General features: G+C 52.7%; 1 long non-coding RNA gene across 1 annotated transcript; it reads left to right on the forward strand.

Moving 5' to 3' along the window:
* Nucleotides 1–5,625: 5,625 nt before the first annotated feature.
* LOC309439897 lies at nucleotides 5,626–8,705 on the forward strand. The gene is made up of 3 exons (XR_014184081.1): nucleotides 5,626–5,781; nucleotides 6,045–6,152; nucleotides 8,282–8,705. It is a non-coding gene; the product is annotated as an uncharacterized lncRNA (long non-coding RNA).
* Nucleotides 8,706–19,312: the final 10,607 nt, after the last annotated feature.

Raw genomic sequence — 19,312 nt, forward strand, 5'->3', positions numbered from 1 at the left:
AAATTGTAATGAATATGTAGCAGTTGTGTGACTATAAGCAATGCAAGAGCATCCAGTCGTGGGAGCACTTACAGAGGACGACCCCTGGAGCTCCGCAGTGCTGATGAAAGAAACATTGCCTGCTCAGCAGTGTCATTGACTCTGCTGTCTCGCTTATTGCTCCGTTTCAGTACGAGCCCGTCCCGTGGCCTCACAGGGCTGTCTTCTGTGGCGCTGCTGCGGGGAAGGCGCGAGATGCTTTCCCGCACCAGTGGGAGTGTTTGCTTTTATACTGAGCGTGTCCTAAACGGTGTCAGTTTGTCTTAATGCCGTCTGGCGTTGCTCCAGTCGCTCTGGTTTCTCAAGGCTGCCTTGCGTTTCGAGGCAGCCCATTTCCCTGGAATCCTGCGTTAGCTCAGCTGCTCTCCTGTCCCTTCTCCTGACTAGTTCCTCTGCTTTCTCCTGCTCTATTTTTTTCAGCCGCTGAACTCTAATTTGGAATTTCTGTTTTTCAGAGGCGGAGCTGTGAACGCCCGATGCTCAGCAGACGCCCCAGTCCAGGCGGGGAATGGAACGGGGATGCTCCAGGTGGGGAGCAGCGCCCGGGTGGGAGACGCGGCGCCGTCCTCCGTCCCCATCGTGCCGCAGAGGAGCAGGAGGCGCCAGCCGGCCGGGGGCAGATGCCGGGTGCGTCCCCAGCTCGCCAGAGCTCCCCCTGAGCCTCCTCCCGCGGCCCCGCTCGCCCCGTGCAGCCGCCCCCAGCCGCGGCAGCTCCTGCGAACCCGTCCCGTGTTCCCGGGCCGCTCCCGAGCCCCACGGTGAAGGCGGCAGGCCGGCCCTCGGCACCTCTCCGGTGGCCCGTGCGGAAGGAGCAGGCTCAGGCAGGGGTGAGCTACGGTGCTAACGGCTGCTGCTTCTTCTTTCCCGCTCCCAGAGGCCACGCTGAGGATGCGGCCGTTCGCTGCCACCCCGGGGATGCCGTCGGCTGCGCCCGCCTCGGGCTGGCGAGGCTCGTCTGGCAGCGCGTCGGGAAAAGGGACGGTTGCTGCCGCGGCTGGAGCCGGAGAGGTAAAGAGGAAGAAATGCGGGTCCGTCGGCCCGACGTCTGCTTCCTGCGGCGGGCAAGAGAGGGAGCCCCTCTCTCCGGGTGGCGAAGGGTCCCTCTGCGTGGCGTGCAGCGGGCCAGGCCGTCAACGTGCGCGGCAGGTCCGTGCGCGTATCCCGGAGCGGGACGGCTGCGTGGCGAGCGAGCCAGCGAGGCTCCGTGTCCCCGAAGCCTCGTCTCGTAGCAGCCCTGACACCCCACCGTGTTCTCCTAGGCTGAGGACGGCCGAGCGCCCTGAGGGAGGAGAGGAGGGGACAGGAGCGTCTGAGCTGTTAGAAGCCTCCTGGCAGCCACCGAAAGCGAGAGCCGCTGTGAGTCCCTGGCCCTCGGGCCTCGTCCCCGGCTTCTGTGTCCTGGTGCCTCCCTGCCCCTCCGTCTCCTTTTTCCCCACGCTTTCTCTGGCCCGTTCTTGTCCCCGCTGTTCTCTTGTCCCCGCTGCGCTCTCGTGTGTGTCCGTCCCCCCGCTGCGCTCTCGTGTGTGTCCGTCCCCCCGCTGCGCTCTCGTGTGTGTCCGTCCCCCCGCTGTTCTCTTCCTCTCTGTGTCTGTACGTGCTGCTCTGTCCCCCATCTTCCTGTCTTTCTCTTTCCTTCCTCCCTCCCTTCGTCTTCTCTCTCTGTGCCTTTGTCGTGCTCAGCGTTGCTGGCGTTCTTCGTTCTGTACGGCGCTGTTCCTGTCCTCGTTCCTGTTCTGAGCCTTCGTGCTGCCCCCCGCCCCGTTTTTCTCTTTTTTTGTTGTTTTTTGCCTGCCCTCCGTCTCTCGGGCGGGCTCCTCATTCCTCTCTTTCTTCCTCCAGCCCCCTGTGCTCCCCGCGGTCTCTCTCGCTCTGCCATCGGTTTTGCCTGTTGCTCTCCCTCTTGCTTCCCGTTGATAGGAGGGACAAAAATCTTTTAGAAAGCCCTCGGCATAAGGTAGCAAGACCAGGCCTAACGTAACAGAAACCGAACAGAGAAAAACTGGCTCTACAGGGACTGGAGGTGGCGCAAAGCGGGATGTGGTTGGCTCGCAGGCTGGGAAAATGGAACGTTCCACTGAATGGAGAAGGAGCTACTTGAGTAGCAGCACAAAATGACAGTGGGCGTGCTCAAGAAATGAGGTCGAGAAGCCGACACCGGGGCGGGGGGGCACCGGGGACCGCTGGAGACCCTTGGTGGACACGCTGGCACACCAAGGATGGACTGCCAGCGAAGGGTGGGGTTATGGAAAGAGCTTCCGTTTAATGCATTAACTAAGCGCTGGGAGCAAATGAATATCCAATAGGTAGACGTAATGAATACCAAGAAGCGTGAGTCACATGCACGCTTGATTACAGGGGCGATCCTTGAGCGTGCGGTGCGCTGTATTGAAATTGCCTGCCGTTTAACACTTTCAGAACAGTGTTCAAGAGTCTTTTTTGCCGACGTTTTGGTACCTCCCCGCGTCCCGTGGTTTCTCGCTGCGTCCCCGTGTCCCGCTCCCTGCCCGTGGCCGCGTTCCTCTCTGTCCCATTGACCGTGCTGGGCTTTTTTCCTCCGTCTCCGCCCCGCCGCGCCGATTTGTTTCTTCCTCTGCCCTGTTCCTCGGTGCTCTTCCGGCCTCTTTTCCTCTGTCCCCCCAGCTGCTGTGTTCTCTGCCTTGTTTTTTCAGATCCCTGTCCCTGTTTTCTCTTCTCGCTTGTGAAGAGAAGCTGCCAGGGGGCAGAGACGCTGTGTGACCCGCGGGGTTCGCAGTCAGGTCTCCGCGTGTCAGCGTCCGTCCCCCCGACGGGGGTCAGGTCCCCGTTTGTGTGCAGACAACATCCCTCCCTCGGTGCCTCCTTAGAACGTTTAATGACGTAAATATTGCTACTGCTAACGTTGTCGGCGCGGCTTCTTTCCTCAGTGGATCCGTCCTGCAGTCAGTGGCCCACGAATGCTCGGCAACAGCAGGAGCGGATTGAAAGGACCGGCCGCTGGAGGATGCCGAAGACTCCTGGGTCACTGATGGAAGCAGCTTTGCGTAAAGCAAGGGGTACGTGAAGGCGGGCGTGCGGGGACGGCTGCCCAGCAGGTAATGGGAGCTGAACCTTTACCTCCAGGGACTTCTGCCCAGAAAGCTGAAGAACTTGCTCTCCCGCGAGAGAGTGAAGGGGGGTATCGATATTGGCCGGCACGAACAGCTCCCTGCTCAGGCTGGCCAGCAGCATTGCCGTGCCGGGGGGCAGCTGCCGGCCTGTGGGCCGGGGGCTGCGGCTGTTTGGGGCGCTGCCCCCGCTTTGTTTTCCTAGGGGAGCCCCCCACTTTTGGGGGGTGGTGGTACGTGCACGTGTAAATGACACGATGTTCCTTTTGTTGCCATTTCAGGATCTATAGGCACGGCTGAGATTTGCATGGCTTGGAGTACTGAATGTATTAACCGAATAAAGCACGGGATCATACACGGTACAAACAGCTCCCCCAAAGAAGTGATCCCACCAATGGCCGGTAAGTATAGAATTCCATTTCTGTACTGGGACATGCGCAACTCGTTTTATCTCCTCTGCTATTTTCATGATAGCTTCCCCATTACCATCTGTTTCTAAACAACACTCAGAAGTATTCCGTTTCCCACAGACACCCCCTTCTTCAGCTAAAAGATAATCTAAGGCTACCCGATTTTGGTCCGCTGCAGCCCTGGTCTGAGACAGCTGTCTCGCTATGAGATTCAGTGCCTCAGCTGTCCGGTTGCTTCTTATTTCAACCACTGCTTGCAACCGGATAATTCGGTTTAGCATGTATATTGGGGTACGGTATCCCCAGCTTCCATCTTGGGCCCAGGTGGCTGGATCATAGTATTCAATTATCCTTTTCGCAGGCCATTCATCATCTTTCCAAGTTTGCGTTCCTCCTCTGGGGACATTTGTTAAACCGCTCTTCTCTCTCTTTAAAGTTTCGTACAGAGGTTTCCCCAGGTGACTCCCTTTTTCCTTTGGGAAAAGGAAAAATGCTGGTTGAATTATCCCTATTGTACAAGACCCTCTCCATTTAGGCATTAACTCGTCCTAAGCTCTGTTCCCACATATCCAAAATAATCCATCGGGGGCTTTCCGTGGTTCGTTGACATCGGTAGAGCCAGGATTCTGCCAAGATCTCCTTAAATCCCCCATTTCCTCCAAGGGGTTTGCTTTGCTTCGATTCTTCCAGCATATCGTTTCATTTCCCAGGCTACAATTTCGAGACCAATATCCATTAGGAGGACAAGATCCTCATGATCTCCCACTTTTATATGAAGTATTCACGTGAATGGGATGTTATACACAGTTGGTCAGTTTCTCGGTCACCTGTTTCTTGTTGCCCCTCTTGCAAGATGTGAATCTGTCCTTAGCAACAAGTTAGCATTCCATTGCTCTGTTTACCACAACACGTATCTGGTTCTCCAGGAAAATGCAGCTAATATGAAACTTTAGCTGACAGGCAAATTCACTAAAAGAGAAACTTGTTTTGTAACAAAACCAGCACAGCCCCCCACCGCCAGGGGCCTGTTTTTTTCCCCCAGGAGTTCCGGAGGGGGACCCAGGAGTTCCGGAGGGGGACCCAGGAGTTCCGGAGGGGGACCCAGGAGTTCCGGAGGGACCCAGGAGTTCAGGAGGGACCCAGGATTTCTGGGGGGACAGAAATGCCATTTGTGCCGCGGCGGGTCTCAGTGTCGCCGTCCTGTGGACAAAGCGCGGTGCTGCACCCGGCCGCCCCAATGGGGTGCCGCGGCGCGCCTCAGTGCTGCCGCCCTGTGGCGAAACTCTGGTACTGCAGCGCACGGCCAGGGGGCAGAGACGCTGCTTGACCCGAAGCAGCCAGAGGTGCCAGATAAGAAACACAAGCAGTCGGAGGTGCCAGATAAGAAAGAACCGTCAGAACCGGCAGGAGCTGCGGCTTCACAGCTCCGTCAGCGTTGATCTTATGAGTCTGATTTTGATGCTAGTCATTTTGACTTACATTATGCTACAGTGTTCTCTTTGGCACTGCTAGTGGGTAACAAATAATTGTGCTGTACCATAGCACCAGATGATAATATAAGGAAGATGGCTCAGCCTCAGATAGGGAAGACGTGAAAGGAAGGGTGGGCTACACTGTCTATACATGCTGGATTTTAGGAAAAAAAAATTTATCACGGCCTTATTCAAATCTGACTGTCTAAAGCCAGGCATTTCTGTTCCTCAGAGCTCTGCCCCAGGGGAGCTGGTGTGCGGGAAAGTAAATTCAACTGGAGGCGGCTTAGTTTTTAAACTGCGTGATGTGCTTTTTCTGGGGTGGCATTAACCTGAGAAATTTGGGAACTCAGAAAAAAACATAAAATCTATCTGCACTGCCACTGCCTGTTGTCAGCCCAGCATTTTCATCAGGCAAGGCGAGGTCTAACCTGAGAATGGGCTGCTCACAACCAGAGACCCACGGTTCAGGGAAGCCAAAGGATTTTATCATGGGGTTGTTTTGGGAGATGTTCTGATATGTGACGGGTGTCTGCTTTTGGTCTTACACAGGAATAAATCAGTATGGCTTAATCCACCGTATACCAGCAGGTCTATGTGTCAGGTGGACTTAATGGGTCTGAACAGCTTCACCTGGGACCTCACCCACAGCCTGACCACAGGCCCTGGATCCTATTTAAGCTCAGCCCAGGGCTCTCACCTGCTCTTTGAGCTCTGCTGCAGGAGTGCTGGTCTGCAGCCTTGTTGTTGCCTGTGCTCCTTGGACTGATGCTGTCGGTAGGTGTCTCCTGGATGGCCCCTTGCGTATGTGTTGTGGCTTGTCTGTTCCTGTCTGCATTTGCTCCTGACTGGGTTCCTTGGGTGGCCCTGGGCCTGTTCATCCCTTGGTGGTTCTGTTTGCTGTGTCTGGGCGCTGTGGGAGCTGGGCAGAGCCCTCACTGGGGTTGCTCTTGGTTCCTTTCCCTCAGGGAGCATCTGGAGCAGTCGCTGTAATGAAGCTAAACCACCTTGTATGTTGCTTATGTGCATTGTCTTTTCAGGAAGTAAAGAAAGGAACTCTTTCTTCGTGAGCTGGGAGATGAATTGTTTAAATTAGTGAGGAGTTCCCCCAGACCGTCGTGTTGGTGGGAGAGCATTTCTTCATCCATGTGAGTAAGAGTATATGAGCTGGCCCCGTCTGCCTCAGACATCAACCTCTATGAAAGGGCATGAATTTTTTGGGATCTTCCTCAAGCAAAGATAATATATAATGGTTTCTGACTTCTATGGCGCCTCTTTCCTGCTCTAAAATGGTAATTCTGACAAAGGCGCAATATCTGAGTATGTATTTCTGTAGCTGTCACCCTGATTTCACTAAAAAGCAATACTGCCCCCCATCTCTTTATTTTCCTGTTATAAAAATTACTGTGAGCAAATATGTCTCTTGTAGGCATGGACTTAAACTTTTGGAGTGAACAAGTAATTCTGGTTCACGGGAAATTATCACCTTGCCAAGGGAAGCAGATAACTACAGGAGTAAATCCTCACGGCTCGTTAAAACCACGCTGTGGGTCTAGCTGGTGACAAACCACATCTGTCAGACTGGAGATGAAAGTGGCTGTACCTTTGTCAAAGCACTGTGTAGGCTGAGGAGCTTGGTTGTTAGTATAGCTATGCTAATCTGAGAATGACGTTCAGATGGAGGCAAAGAAAGGCTGGGAAGGTGTCTGGGAACTCCCCGTGTTGTTGGCTGCAGTCTGGGAAAGTGGATGTGTTGCCGGATGCTGCTTCCCCAGCGCCTGGGACCACAGGGTGGGCAGCACTAGGGATACCTGCAAGACTTGCTTAACTTGTTTTTCTCAGGCTCCTTGGCTTTTTTTGAAGTATCAGTTTATTAGTGCTCTTCTCTAATTGACCTCTCATCACATTGAGTTTCACATCAGGTTGGTGATGGTCAAGTCACTTATTCCTTTTGTCTTTCTTTGGAGCTTGCTTTAGAGACTAGACCAAGTGGGCTGGCACCCTGGTTGAATTCACTGTGGTGGGTGATTTATTACTAATATACAGGGAAGGACCACTTTGGAGGTCCTGCTGAGATGGTACAGATGTAAATGGCATACAAAATAAAGATGGGAAATGGTAGCAATGCCTAGCAGTAAGCTGTCACCTCAGAGCAATAGTCCAATGAGGTCTGTGCCCAGGAGTTCCCTGGTTTCAGTCTTTTACTGGAGTTAAATCCAGTTTTAGCAGAAATCTTGACTGCAGCTAGTCTAGCTTTGGGCAAGAACAAGGCTGAGCTCCTTTAAATCAGTACTGAAATGGGTATCAGCTGCTGATTATCAACCAGCAAAGAACTGAAGTGTGAGGATGAATTAACATTGTGTGTCTTTTAGGATGAGTTGGCTGCTGTGTCCTGCAGCCTGGCTTCTGGAACCCCTGGGATCTGCAGTCCTGTAGGGGCTGGGAGTTGGAGTGGCTACTCTCACTCGAGTGTCAGAGGAAATTACACAGCCCTTCAAACTAAACCTTGCAAGCAGGGCTGAGGGGCTGTGAGTTATTGCTGTGATTAAGCTGATCTGGACCTGAGGAGGCTAAAGGGTTGCTTAGCGATACTTTAGCAATGACTAACAGTGCTTTACTAGGCTTTCACTGTTTACTATGGCTTTAATACTGGCTCAGTGGGTTTTTTTTTTTAGTGGAACGTTCTTACTATTTTTGTAATGGTCTCCCTTCTTGAGAAACTGTCAAACTCATCACTTATAGTGACCAGGCAGCAGTTAGCAAGCATTTGATTGCTGATCATGTGTTGATTTTTTGGCCTGACCTCATTAAGTTTCTTTATCTCTACCTTCTCTTTCCCTAGCAGTCCTTAAATGAGCTACAGAGATTAGATAATTTAAGTGCTTTTCATATAAATGCCTCCTAGTCTGTTGACTTTTCCTAAACCACCCCTTGTCCGTGTGGAAGCTTATTTCTGGTACTTAAAGGAGAGATGGACTGGGGAAGAGATGGTCTGAACCAGCCCAGAGCCACATCTCACAGAAAACTTTATTATGGTCTTCTGTAAAGCCCTTTAACAGGACAAGATGTATATTGTTCATTTAATGTTCTTCAGCAGCATAACTGTTAAGACAGGTCTCCTTCCTGATGTCAAGAGGCTGCTCTAATATGTAGTATATTCACATAATTTCCGTTAAAAAGTATATTGAGGGCCAAGCTCTCTATTAGCATTTTTAAATTCTGAGCTGAAAAATGCAAGCACACATCAAATAAATGGAACTTCCTTTTCTCTACTGAGGTATCTGAGTCATGGCTGTCACCATCAAAAATGTCTAGTAATATTTTGGGGAAAGGAAAACCCATTAAAGCTGAGGAGGGCATCTGGAGGAGTGCAGAGGAGCAGGAGGCGCCAGCCGGCCGGGGGCAGGTGCCGGTGCAGAGACGCCGTGTGACCCGCGGGGTTCTCAGAGGTAAGAACCTTTCGATTTGTTCTCCTCAGGGCACGTCCCTTTGCCTCTGGCCCCCTCACAAGCTTACTCGCCTAATGTCGCCATAAGCAGAAGGGACGAAAAAGGGCAAAGAGGACAAGATCCTCATGATCTCCCACTTTTATATGAAGTATTCACGTGAATGGGATGTGCGGGAGGGACCCGGGATTTCTGGGGGGACAGAAATGACGTTTGTGCCGCGGCGGGTCTCAGTGTCGCCGTCCTGTGGACAAAGCGCGGTGCTGCACCCGGCCGCCCCAATGCGGTGCCGCGGCGCGCCTCAGTGCTGCCGCCCTGTGGGGAAACTCGGGTACTGCAGCGCACGGCCAGGGGGCAGAGACGCTGCTTGCCCCGCAGCAGCCAGAGGAGCCAGATAAGAAACACAAGCAGTCAGAGGTGCCAGATAAGAAAGAACCGTCAGAACCGGCAGGAGCTGCGGCTTCACAGCTCCATCAGCGTTGATCTTATGAGTCTGATGTTGATGCTAGTCATTTTGACTTACATTATGCTACAGTGTTCTCTTTGGCGCTGCTAGTGGGTAACAAATAATTGTGCTGTACCACAGCACGAGATGATAATATTTTGTAGATTTATACTGTCAAAGAATTTGCAAGTATATTGCAAAGGGGGGAATTCAAGAGAAGCTGCCAAGTTAATGTATGCTGTGATGAAGTTATAGAACTCATCCCCTCATTAACCAGTTGATGTGAGGGAAATGCTTTCTGACCCCCTGCACGCTGAGGGGATATTTTTCACCTTTTAGATCCTTCTGCATGAGAGGAGGGAGACGGAAGGTTAAGTAACACATTGTTTAGAAGCAGAGTGCTTAGTTTCTATTTAACTAATAGATGTATTGTCAGTGGGAAATGAAACATTTATAACTGACATAATCAGTAATTTCTTAGGCTAGATATATTGTATGTTTAAAATTCCCCAAAATTGTAATGAATATGTAGCAGTTGTGTGACTATAAGCAATGCAAGAGCATCCAGTCGTGGGAGCACTTACAGAGGACGACCCCTGGAGCTCCGCAGTGCTGATGAAAGAAACATTGCCTGCTCAGCAGTGTCATTGACTCTGCTGTCTCGCTTATTGCTCCGTTTCAGTACGAGCCCGTCCCGTGGCCTCACAGGGCTGTCTTCTGTGGCGCTGCTGCGGGGAAGGCGCGAGATGCTTTCCCGCACCAGTGGGAGTGTTTGCTTTTATACTGAGCGTGTCCTAAACGGTGTCAGTTTGTCTTAATGCCGTCTGGCGTTGCTCCAGTCGCTCTGGTTTCTCAAGGCTGCCTTGCGTTTCGAGGCAGCCCATTTCCCTGGAATCCTGCGTTAGCTCAGCTGCTCTCCTGTCCCTTCTCCTGACTAGTTCCTCTGCTTTCTCCTGCTCTATTTTTTTCAGCCGCTGAACTCTAATTTGGAATTTCTGTTTTTCAGAGGCGGAGCTGTGAACGCCCGATGCTCAGCAGACGCCCCAGTCCAGGCGGGGAATGGAACGGGGATGCTCCAGGTGGGGAGCAGCGCCCGGGTGGGAGACGCGGCGCCGTCCTCCGTCCCCATCGTGCCGCAGAGGAGCAGGAGGCGCCAGCCGGCCGGGGGCAGATGCCGGGTGCGTCCCCAGCTCGCCAGAGCTCCCCCTGAGCCTCCTCCCGCGGCCCCGCTCGCCCCGTGCAGCCGCCCCCAGCCGCGGCAGCTCCTGCGAACCCGTCCCGTGTTCCCGGGCCGCTCCCGAGCCCCACGGTGAAGGCGGCAGGCCGGCCCTCGGCACCTCTCCGGTGGCCCGTGCGGAAGGAGCAGGCTCAGGCAGGGGTGAGCTACGGTGCTAACGGCTGCTGCTTCTTCTTTCCCGCTCCCAGAGGCCACGCTGAGGATGCGGCCGTTCGCTGCCACCCCGGGGATGCCGTCGGCTGCGCCCGCCTCGGGCTGGCGAGGCTCGTCTGGCAGCGCGTCGGGAAAAGGGACGGTTGCTGCCGCGGCTGGAGCCGGAGAGGTAAAGAGGAAGAAATGCGGGTCCGTCGGCCCGACGTCTGCTTCCTGCGGCGGGCAAGAGAGGGAGCCCCTCTCTCCGGGTGGCGAAGGGTCCCTCTGCGTGGCGTGCAGCGGGCCAGGCCGTCAACGTGCGCGGCAGGTCCGTGCGCGTATCCCGGAGCGGGACGGCTGCGTGGCGAGCGAGCCAGCGAGGCTCCGTGTCCCCGAAGCCTCGTCTCGTAGCAGCCCTGACACCCCACCGTGTTCTCCTAGGCTGAGGACGGCCGAGCGCCCTGAGGGAGGAGAGGAGGGGACAGGAGCGTCTGAGCTGTTAGAAGCCTCCTGGCAGCCACCGAAAGCGAGAGCCGCTGTGAGTCCCTGGCCCTCGGGCCTCGTCCCCGGCTTCTGTGTCCTGGTGCCTCCCTGCCCCTCCGTCTCCTTTTTCCCCACGCTTTCTCTGGCCCGTTCTTGTCCCCGCTGTTCTCTTGTCCCCGCTGCGCTCTCGTGTGTGTCCGTCCCCCCGCTGCGCTCTCGTGTGTGTCCGTCCCCCCGCTGCGCTCTCGTGTGTGTCCGTCCCCCCGCTGTTCTCTTCCTCTCTGTGTCTGTACGTGCTGCTCTGTCCCCCATCTTCCTGTCTTTCTCTTTCCTTCCTCCCTCCCTTCGTCTTCTCTCTCTGTGCCTTTGTCGTGCTCAGCGTTGCTGGCGTTCTTCGTTCTGTACGGCGCTGTTCCTGTCCTCGTTCCTGTTCTGAGCCTTCGTGCTGCCCCCCGCCCCGTTTTTCTCTTTTTTTGTTGTTTTTTGCCTGCCCTCCGTCTCTCGGGCGGGCTCCTCATTCCTCTCTTTCTTCCTCCAGCCCCCTGTGCTCCCCGCGGTCTCTCTCGCTCTGCCATCGGTTTTGCCTGTTGCTCTCCCTCTTGCTTCCCGTTGATAGGAGGGACAAAAATCTTTTAGAAAGCCCTCGGCATAAGGTAGCAAGACCAGGCCTAACGTAACAGAAACCGAACAGAGAAAAACTGGCTCTACAGGGACTGGAGGTGGCGCAAAGCGGGATGTGGTTGGCTCGCAGGCTGGGAAAATGGAACGTTCCACTGAATGGAGAAGGAGCTACTTGAGTAGCAGCACAAAATGACAGTGGGCGTGCTCAAGAAATGAGGTCGAGAAGCCGACACCGGGGCGGGGGGGCACCGGGGACCGCTGGAGACCCTTGGTGGACACGCTGGCACACCAAGGATGGACTGCCAGCGAAGGGTGGGGTTATGGAAAGAGCTTCCGTTTAATGCATTAACTAAGCGCTGGGAGCAAATGAATATCCAATAGGTAGACGTAATGAATACCAAGAAGCGTGAGTCACATGCACGCTTGATTACAGGGGCGATCCTTGAGCGTGCGGTGCGCTGTATTGAAATTGCCTGCCGTTTAACACTTTCAGAACAGTGTTCAAGAGTCTTTTTTGCCGACGTTTTGGTACCTCCCCGCGTCCCGTGGTTTCTCGCTGCGTCCCCGTGTCCCGCTCCCTGCCCGTGGCCGCGTTCCTCTCTGTCCCATTGACCGTGCTGGGCTTTTTTCCTCCGTCTCCGCCCCGCCGCGCCGATTTGTTTCTTCCTCTGCCCTGTTCCTCGGTGCTCTTCCGGCCTCTTTTCCTCTGTCCCCCCAGCTGCTGTGTTCTCTGCCTTGTTTTTTCAGATCCCTGTCCCTGTTTTCTCTTCTCGCTTGTGAAGAGAAGCTGCCAGGGGGCAGAGACGCTGTGTGACCCGCGGGGTTCGCAGTCAGGTCTCCGCGTGTCAGCGTCCGTCCCCCCGACGGGGGTCAGGTCCCCGTTTGTGTGCAGACAACATCCCTCCCTCGGTGCCTCCTTAGAACGTTTAATGACGTAAATATTGCTACTGCTAACGTTGTCGGCGCGGCTTCTTTCCTCAGTGGATCCGTCCTGCAGTCAGTGGCCCACGAATGCTCGGCAACAGCAGGAGCGGATTGAAAGGACCGGCCGCTGGAGGATGCCGAAGACTCCTGGGTCACTGATGGAAGCAGCTTTGCGTAAAGCAAGGGGTACGTGAAGGCGGGCGTGCGGGGACGGCTGCCCAGCAGGTAATGGGAGCTGAACCTTTACCTCCAGGGACTTCTGCCCAGAAAGCTGAAGAACTTGCTCTCCCGCGAGAGAGTGAAGGGGGGTATCGATATTGGCCGGCACGAACAGCTCCCTGCTCAGGCTGGCCAGCAGCATTGCCGTGCCGGGGGGCAGCTGCCGGCCTGTGGGCCGGGGGCTGCGGCTGTTTGGGGCGCTGCCCCCGCTTTGTTTTCCTAGGGGAGCCCCCCACTTTTGGGGGGTGGTGGTACGTGCACGTGTAAATGACACGATGTTCCTTTTGTTGCCATTTCAGGATCTATAGGCACGGCTGAGATTTGCATGGCTTGGAGTACTGAATGTATTAACCGAATAAAGCACGGGATCATACACGGTACAAACAGCTCCCCCAAAGAAGTGATCCCACCAATGGCCGGTAAGTATAGAATTCCATTTCTGTACTGGGACATGCGCAACTCGTTTTATCTCCTCTGCTATTTTCATGATAGCTTCCCCATTACCATCTATTTCTAAACAACACTCAGAAGTATTCCGTTTCCCACAGACACCCCCTTCTTCAGCTAAAAGATAATCTAAGGCTACCCGATTTTGGTCCGCTGCAGCCCTGGTCTGAGACAATTGTCTTGCTATGAGATTCAGTGCCTCAGCTGTCCGGTTGCTTATTACTTCAGCCACTGCTTGCAACCGGATAATTCAGTTTAGCGTGTATATTGGGGTACGGTATCCCCAGCTTCCATCTTGGGTCCAGGTGGCTGGATCATAGTATTCAATTATCCTTTTCGCAGGCCATTCATCATCTTTCCAAGTTTGCGTTCCTCCTCTGGGGACGTTTGTTAAACCCCTCTTCTCTCCGTTTAAAGTTTCGTACAGAGGTTTCCCCAGATGACTCCCTTTTTCCTTTGGGAAAAGGAAAAATGCTGGTTGAATTATCCCTATTGTACAAGACCCTCTCCATTTAGGCATTAACTCGTTCTAAGCTCTATTCCCACATATCCAAAATAATCCATCGGGGGCTTTCCGTGGTTCGTTGACATCGGTAGAGGCAGGATTCTGCCAAGATCTCCTTAAATCCCCCATTTCCTCCAAGGGGTTTGCTTTGCTTCGATTCTTCCAGCATATCGTTTCATTTCCCAGGCTACAATTTCGAGACCAATATCCATTAGGAGGACAAGATCCTCATGATCTCCCACTTTTATATGAAGTATTCACGTGAATGGGATGTTATACACAGCTGGTCAGTTTCTCGGTCACCTGTTTCTTGTTGCCCCTCTTGCAAGATGTGAATGTGTCCTTAGCAACAAGTTAGCATTCCAGTGCTCTGTTTACCACAACATGTATCTGGTTGTCCAGGAAAATGCAGCTAATATGAAGCTTTAGCTGACAGGCAAATTCACTAAAAGAGAAACTTGTTTTGTAACAAAACCAGCACAGCCCCCCACCGCGAGGGGCATGTTTTTTTCCCCGAGGAGTTCAGGAGGGGACCCAGGAGTTCCGGAGGGGACCCAGGAGTTCAGGAGGGACCCGGGATTTCTGGGGGGACAGAAATGACATTTGTGCCGCGGCGAGTCTCAGTGTCGCCGTCCTGTGGACAAAGCGCGGTGCTGCACCCGGCCGCCCCAATGGGGTGCCGCGGCGCGCCTCAGTGCTGCCGCCCTGTGGCGAAACTCGGGTACTGCAGCGCACGGCCAGGGGGCAGAGACGCTGTTTGCCCCGAAGCAGCCAGAGGTGCCAGATAAGAAACACAAGCAGCCAGAGGTGCCAGATAAGAAAGAACCGTCAGAACCGGCAGGAGCTGCGGCTTCACAGCTCCATCAGCGTTGATCTTATGAGTCTGATTTTGATGCTAGTCATTTTGACTTACATTATGCTACAGTGTTCTGTTTGGTACTGCTAGTGGGTAACAAATAATTGTGCTATACCATAGCACGAGATGATAATATAAGGAAGATGGCTCAGCCTCAGATAGGGCAGACGTGAAAGGAAGGGTGGGCTACACTGTCTATACATGCTGGATTTTAGGAAAAAAAAATTTATCACGGCCTTATTCAAATCTGACTGTCTAAAGCCAGGCATTTCTGTTCCTCAGAGCTCTGCCCCAGGGGAGCTGGTGTGCGGGAAAGTAAATTCAACTGGAGGCGGCTTAGTTTTTAAACTGCGTGATGTGCTTTTTCTGGGGTGGCATTAACCTGAGAAATTTGGGAACTCAGAAAAAAACATAAAATCTATCTGCACTGCCACTGCCTGTTGTCAGCCCAGCATTTTCATCAGGCAAGGCGAGGTCTAACCTGAGAATGGGCTGCTCACAACCAGAGACCCACGGTTCAGGGAAGCCAAAGGATTTTATCACGGGGTTGTTTGGGGAGATGTTCTGATATGTGACGGGTGTCTGCTTTTGGTCTTACACAGGAATAAATCAGTATGGCTTAATGCACCGTATATCAGCAGGTCTATGTGTCAGGTGGACTTAATGGGTCTGAGCAGCTTCACCTGGGACCTCACCCACAGCCTGACCACAGGCCCTGGATCCTATTTAAGCTCAGCCCAGGGCTCTCACCTGCTCTTTGAGCTCTGCTGCAGGAGTGCTGGTCTGCAGCCTTGTTGTTGCCTGTGCTCCTTGGACTGATGCTGTCGGTAGGTGTCTCCTGGATGGCCCCTTGCGTATGTGTTGTGGCTTGTCTGTTCCTGTCTGCATTTGCTCCTGACTGGGTTCCTTGGGTGGCCCTGGGCCTGTTCATCCCTTGGTGGTTCTGTTTGCTGTGTCTGGGCGCTGTGGGAGCTGGGCAGAGCCCTCACTGGGGTTGCTCTTGGTTCCTTTCCCTCAGGGAGCATCTGGAGCAGTCGCTGTAATGAAGCTAAACCACCTTGTATGTTGCTTATGTGCATTGTCTTTTCAGGAAGTAAAGAAAGGAACTCTTTCTTCGTGAGCTGGGAGTTGCATTGTTTAAATTAGGGAGGAGTTCCCCCAGACCGTCGTGTTGGTGGGAGAGCATTTCTTCGTCCATGTGAGTAAGAGTACATGAGCTGGCCCCATCTGCCTCAGACATCAAGCTCTATGAAAGGGCATGAGTTTTTTGGGATCTTCCTCAAGCAAAGATAATATATAATGGTTTCTGACTTCTATGGCGCCTCTTTCCTGCTCTGAAATGGTAATTCTGACAAAGGCGCAATATCTGAGTATGTATTTCTGTAGCTGTCACCCTGATTTCACTAAAAAGCAATACTGCCCCCCATCTCTTTATTTTCCTGTTATAAAAATTACTGTGAGCAAATATGTCTCTTGTAGGCATGGACTTAAACTTTTGGAGTGAACAAGTAATTCTGGTTCACGGGAAATTATCACCTTGCCAAGGGAAGCAGATAACTACAGGAGTAAATCCTCACGGCTCGTTAAAACCACGCTGTGGGTCTAGCTGGTGACAAACCACATCTGTCAGACTGGAGATGAAAGTGGCTGTACCTTTGTCAAAGCACTGTGTAGGCTGAGGAGCTTGGTTGTTAGTATAGCTATGCTAATCTGAGAATGACGTTCAGATGGAGGCAAAGAAAGGCTGGGAAGGTGTCTGGGAACTCCCCGTGTAGTTGGCTGCAGTCTGGGAAAGTGGATGTGTTGCCGGATGCTGCTTCCCCAGCGCCTGGGACCACAGGGTGGGCAGCACTAGGGATACCTGCAAGACTTGCTTAACTTGTTTTTCTCAGGCTCCTTGGCTTTTTTTGAAGTATCAGTTTATTAGTGCTCTTCTCTAATTGACCTCTCATCACATTGAGTTTCACATCAGGTTGGTGATGGTCAAGTCACTTATTCCTTTTGTCTTTCTTTGGAGCTTGCTTTAGAGACTAGACCAAGTGGGCTGGCACCCTGGTTGAATTCACTGTGGTGGGTGATTTATTACTAATATACAGGGAAGGACCACTTTGGAGGTCCTGCTGAGATGGTACAGATGTAAATGGCATACAAAATAAAGATGGGAAATGGTAGCAATGCCTAGCAGTAAGCTGTCACCTCAGAGCAATAGTCCAATGAGGTCTGTGCCCAGGAGTTCCCTGGTTTCAGTCTTTTACTGGAGTTAAATCCAGTTTTAGCAGAAATCTTGACTGCAGCTAGTCTAGCTTTGGGCAAGAACAAGGCTGAGCTCCTTTAAATCAGTACTGAAATGGGTATCAGCTGCTGATTATCAACCAGCAAAGAACTGAAGTGTGAGGATGAATTAACATTGTGTGTCTTTTAGGATGAGTTGGCTGCTGTGTTCTGCAGCCTGGCTTCTGGAACCCCTGGGATCTGCAGTCCTGTAGGGGCTGGGAGTTGGAGTGGCAACTCTCACTCGAGTGTCAGAGGAAATTACACAGCCCTTCAAACTAAACCTTGCAAGCAGGGCTGAGGGGCTGTGAGTTATTGCTGTGATTAAGCTGATCCAGTCCTGAGGAGGCTAAAGGGTTGCTTAGCGATACTTTAGCAATGACTAACAGTGCTTTACTAGGCTTTCACTGTTTACTATGGCTTTAATACTGGCTCAGTGGGTTTTTTTTTAGTGGAACGTTCTTACTATTTTTGTAATGGTCTCCCTTCTTGAGAAACTGTCAAACTCATCACTTATAGTGACCAGGCAGCAGTTAGCAAGCATTTGATTGCTGATCATGTGTTGATTTTTTGGCCTGACCTCATTAAGTTTCTTTATCTCTACCTTCTCTTTCCCTAGCAGTCCTTAAATGAGCTACAGAGATTAGATAATTTAAGTGCTTTTCATATAAATGCCTCCTAGTCTGTTGACTTTTCCTAAACCACCCCTTGTCCGTGTGGAAGCTTATTTCTGGTACTTAAAGGAGAGATGGACTGGGGAAGAGATGGTCTGAACCAGCCCAGAGCCACATCTCACAGAAAACTTTATTATGGTCTTCTGTAAAGCCCTTTAACAGGACAAGATGTATATTGTTCATTTAATGTTCTTCAGCAGCATAACTGTTAAGACGGGTCTCCTTCCTGATGTCAAGAGGCTGCTCTAATATGTAGTATATTCACATAATTTCCGTTAAAAAGTATATTGAGGGCCAAGCTCTCTATTAGCATTTTTAAATTCTGAGCTGAAAAATGCAAGCACACATCAAATAAATGGAACTTCCTTTTCTCTACTGAGGTATCTGAGTCATGGCTGTCACCATCAAAAATGTCTAGTAATATTTTGGGGAAAGGAAAACCCATTAAAGCTGAGGAGGGCATCTGGAGGAGTGCAGAGGAGCAGGAGGCGCCAGCCGGCCGGGGGCAGGTGCCGGTGCAGAGACGCCGTGTGACCCGCGGGGTTCTCAGAGGTAAGAACCTTTCGATTTGTTCTCCTCAGGGCACGTCCCTTTGCCTCTGGCCCCCTCACAAGCTTACTCGCCTAATGTCGCCATAAGCAGAAGGGACGAAAAAGGGCAAAGAGGACAAGATCCTCATGATCTCCCACTTTTATATGAAGTATTCACGTGAATGGGATGTGCGGGAGGGACCCGGGATTTCTGGGGGGACAGAAATGACGTTTGTGCCGCGGCGGGTCTCAGTGTCGCCGTCCTGTGGACAAAGCGCGGTGCTGCACCCGGCCGCCCCAATGCGGTGCCGCGGCGCGCCTCAGTGCTGCCGCCCTGTGGGGAAACTCGGGTACTGCAGCGCACGGCCAGGGGGCAGAGACGCTGTTTGCCCCGAAGCAGCCAGAGGTGCCAGATAAGAAACACAAGCAGTCAGAGGTGCCAGATAAGAAAGAACCGTCAGAACCGGCAGGAGCTGCGGCTTCAGAGCTCTGTCAGCGTTGATCTTATGACTCTGATTTTGATGCGAGCCATTTTGACTTACATTGTGCTACAGTGTTCTGTTTGGCACTGCTAGCGGGTAACAAATACTTGTGCTGTACCACAGCACGAGGTGATAATATTTTGTAGATTTGTACTGCCAAAGAATTTGCAAGTATATTGCAAAGGGGGGAATTCAAGAGAAGCTGCTAAATTAATGTATAGTGTGATTAAGTTACAAAAGACAAGCCTGTCATCAGGCAGTTGACATAAGAAATGCTTTCTGGAAACGTGCAAAACGAGGGGCTATGTTTCAAGAACTCTCATGTGGAATTGCTGTGTTTCAGGGGGAGCTGTGACCGCCCCATGCTCAGCAGACCCCCAGCCCCGGTGGGGGGAGCAGCGCCGGAGCGGGAGGCGCGGCACCGTCGTCCGTCCCCAGCGTGCCGGGGGGCGGCTGCCGGCCTGTGGGACGTGGCTGCGGCTGTTCGGGGCGCTGACCCCCGGGTTTGGGGGCTCTGGTATGTACGTATGTGAATGGCATTTTAAAGTAATGAGCTGCCCGCTGGGGCTGTTTTCCTTTTCTAACTTTTTTTTTTGGAGTGAATCAATGGGGGAACTCGGGGGATGACGATGATGTTACCGGAGGAGCAGGCCAGCGAGAGATGGGGGCTCACAGCCCCAAAATGCCTGAAGAATCAGGGTGTTCAGTGGTAGTGTGGGGAGGAGAAATTTCTCCCTGTCCGCTGCAGGGAAAACAGAACAATCCCCCATCAAAGCTGTCCTAGAGAAATACTTGCTGTTTGTCATTCAGGCTCTAGAACGGGCCAGTGTCCCGTTAAAGGTTGCGGTGGTGCGGGTCAGGGATCCCCAGGCTGCGCCGGGCCCACAGGACGGCTGCTGGTGGAACCCAAAGTCCAGGACAACTTCTCGGAGGTAAGAACCTTTCGATTTGTTCTCCTCAGGACACGTCCCTTTGCCTCTGGCCCCCTCACAAGCTTACTCGCCCCCTGGTTCCCTCAGAAACCCATTTCCTTCCA

This window comes from Streptopelia decaocto (genome assembly GCF_964273445.1).
Source record: "Streptopelia decaocto genome assembly, chromosome: 5".
In the NCBI taxonomy this organism is placed as follows: Eukaryota; Metazoa; Chordata; class Aves; order Columbiformes; family Columbidae; genus Streptopelia; species Streptopelia decaocto.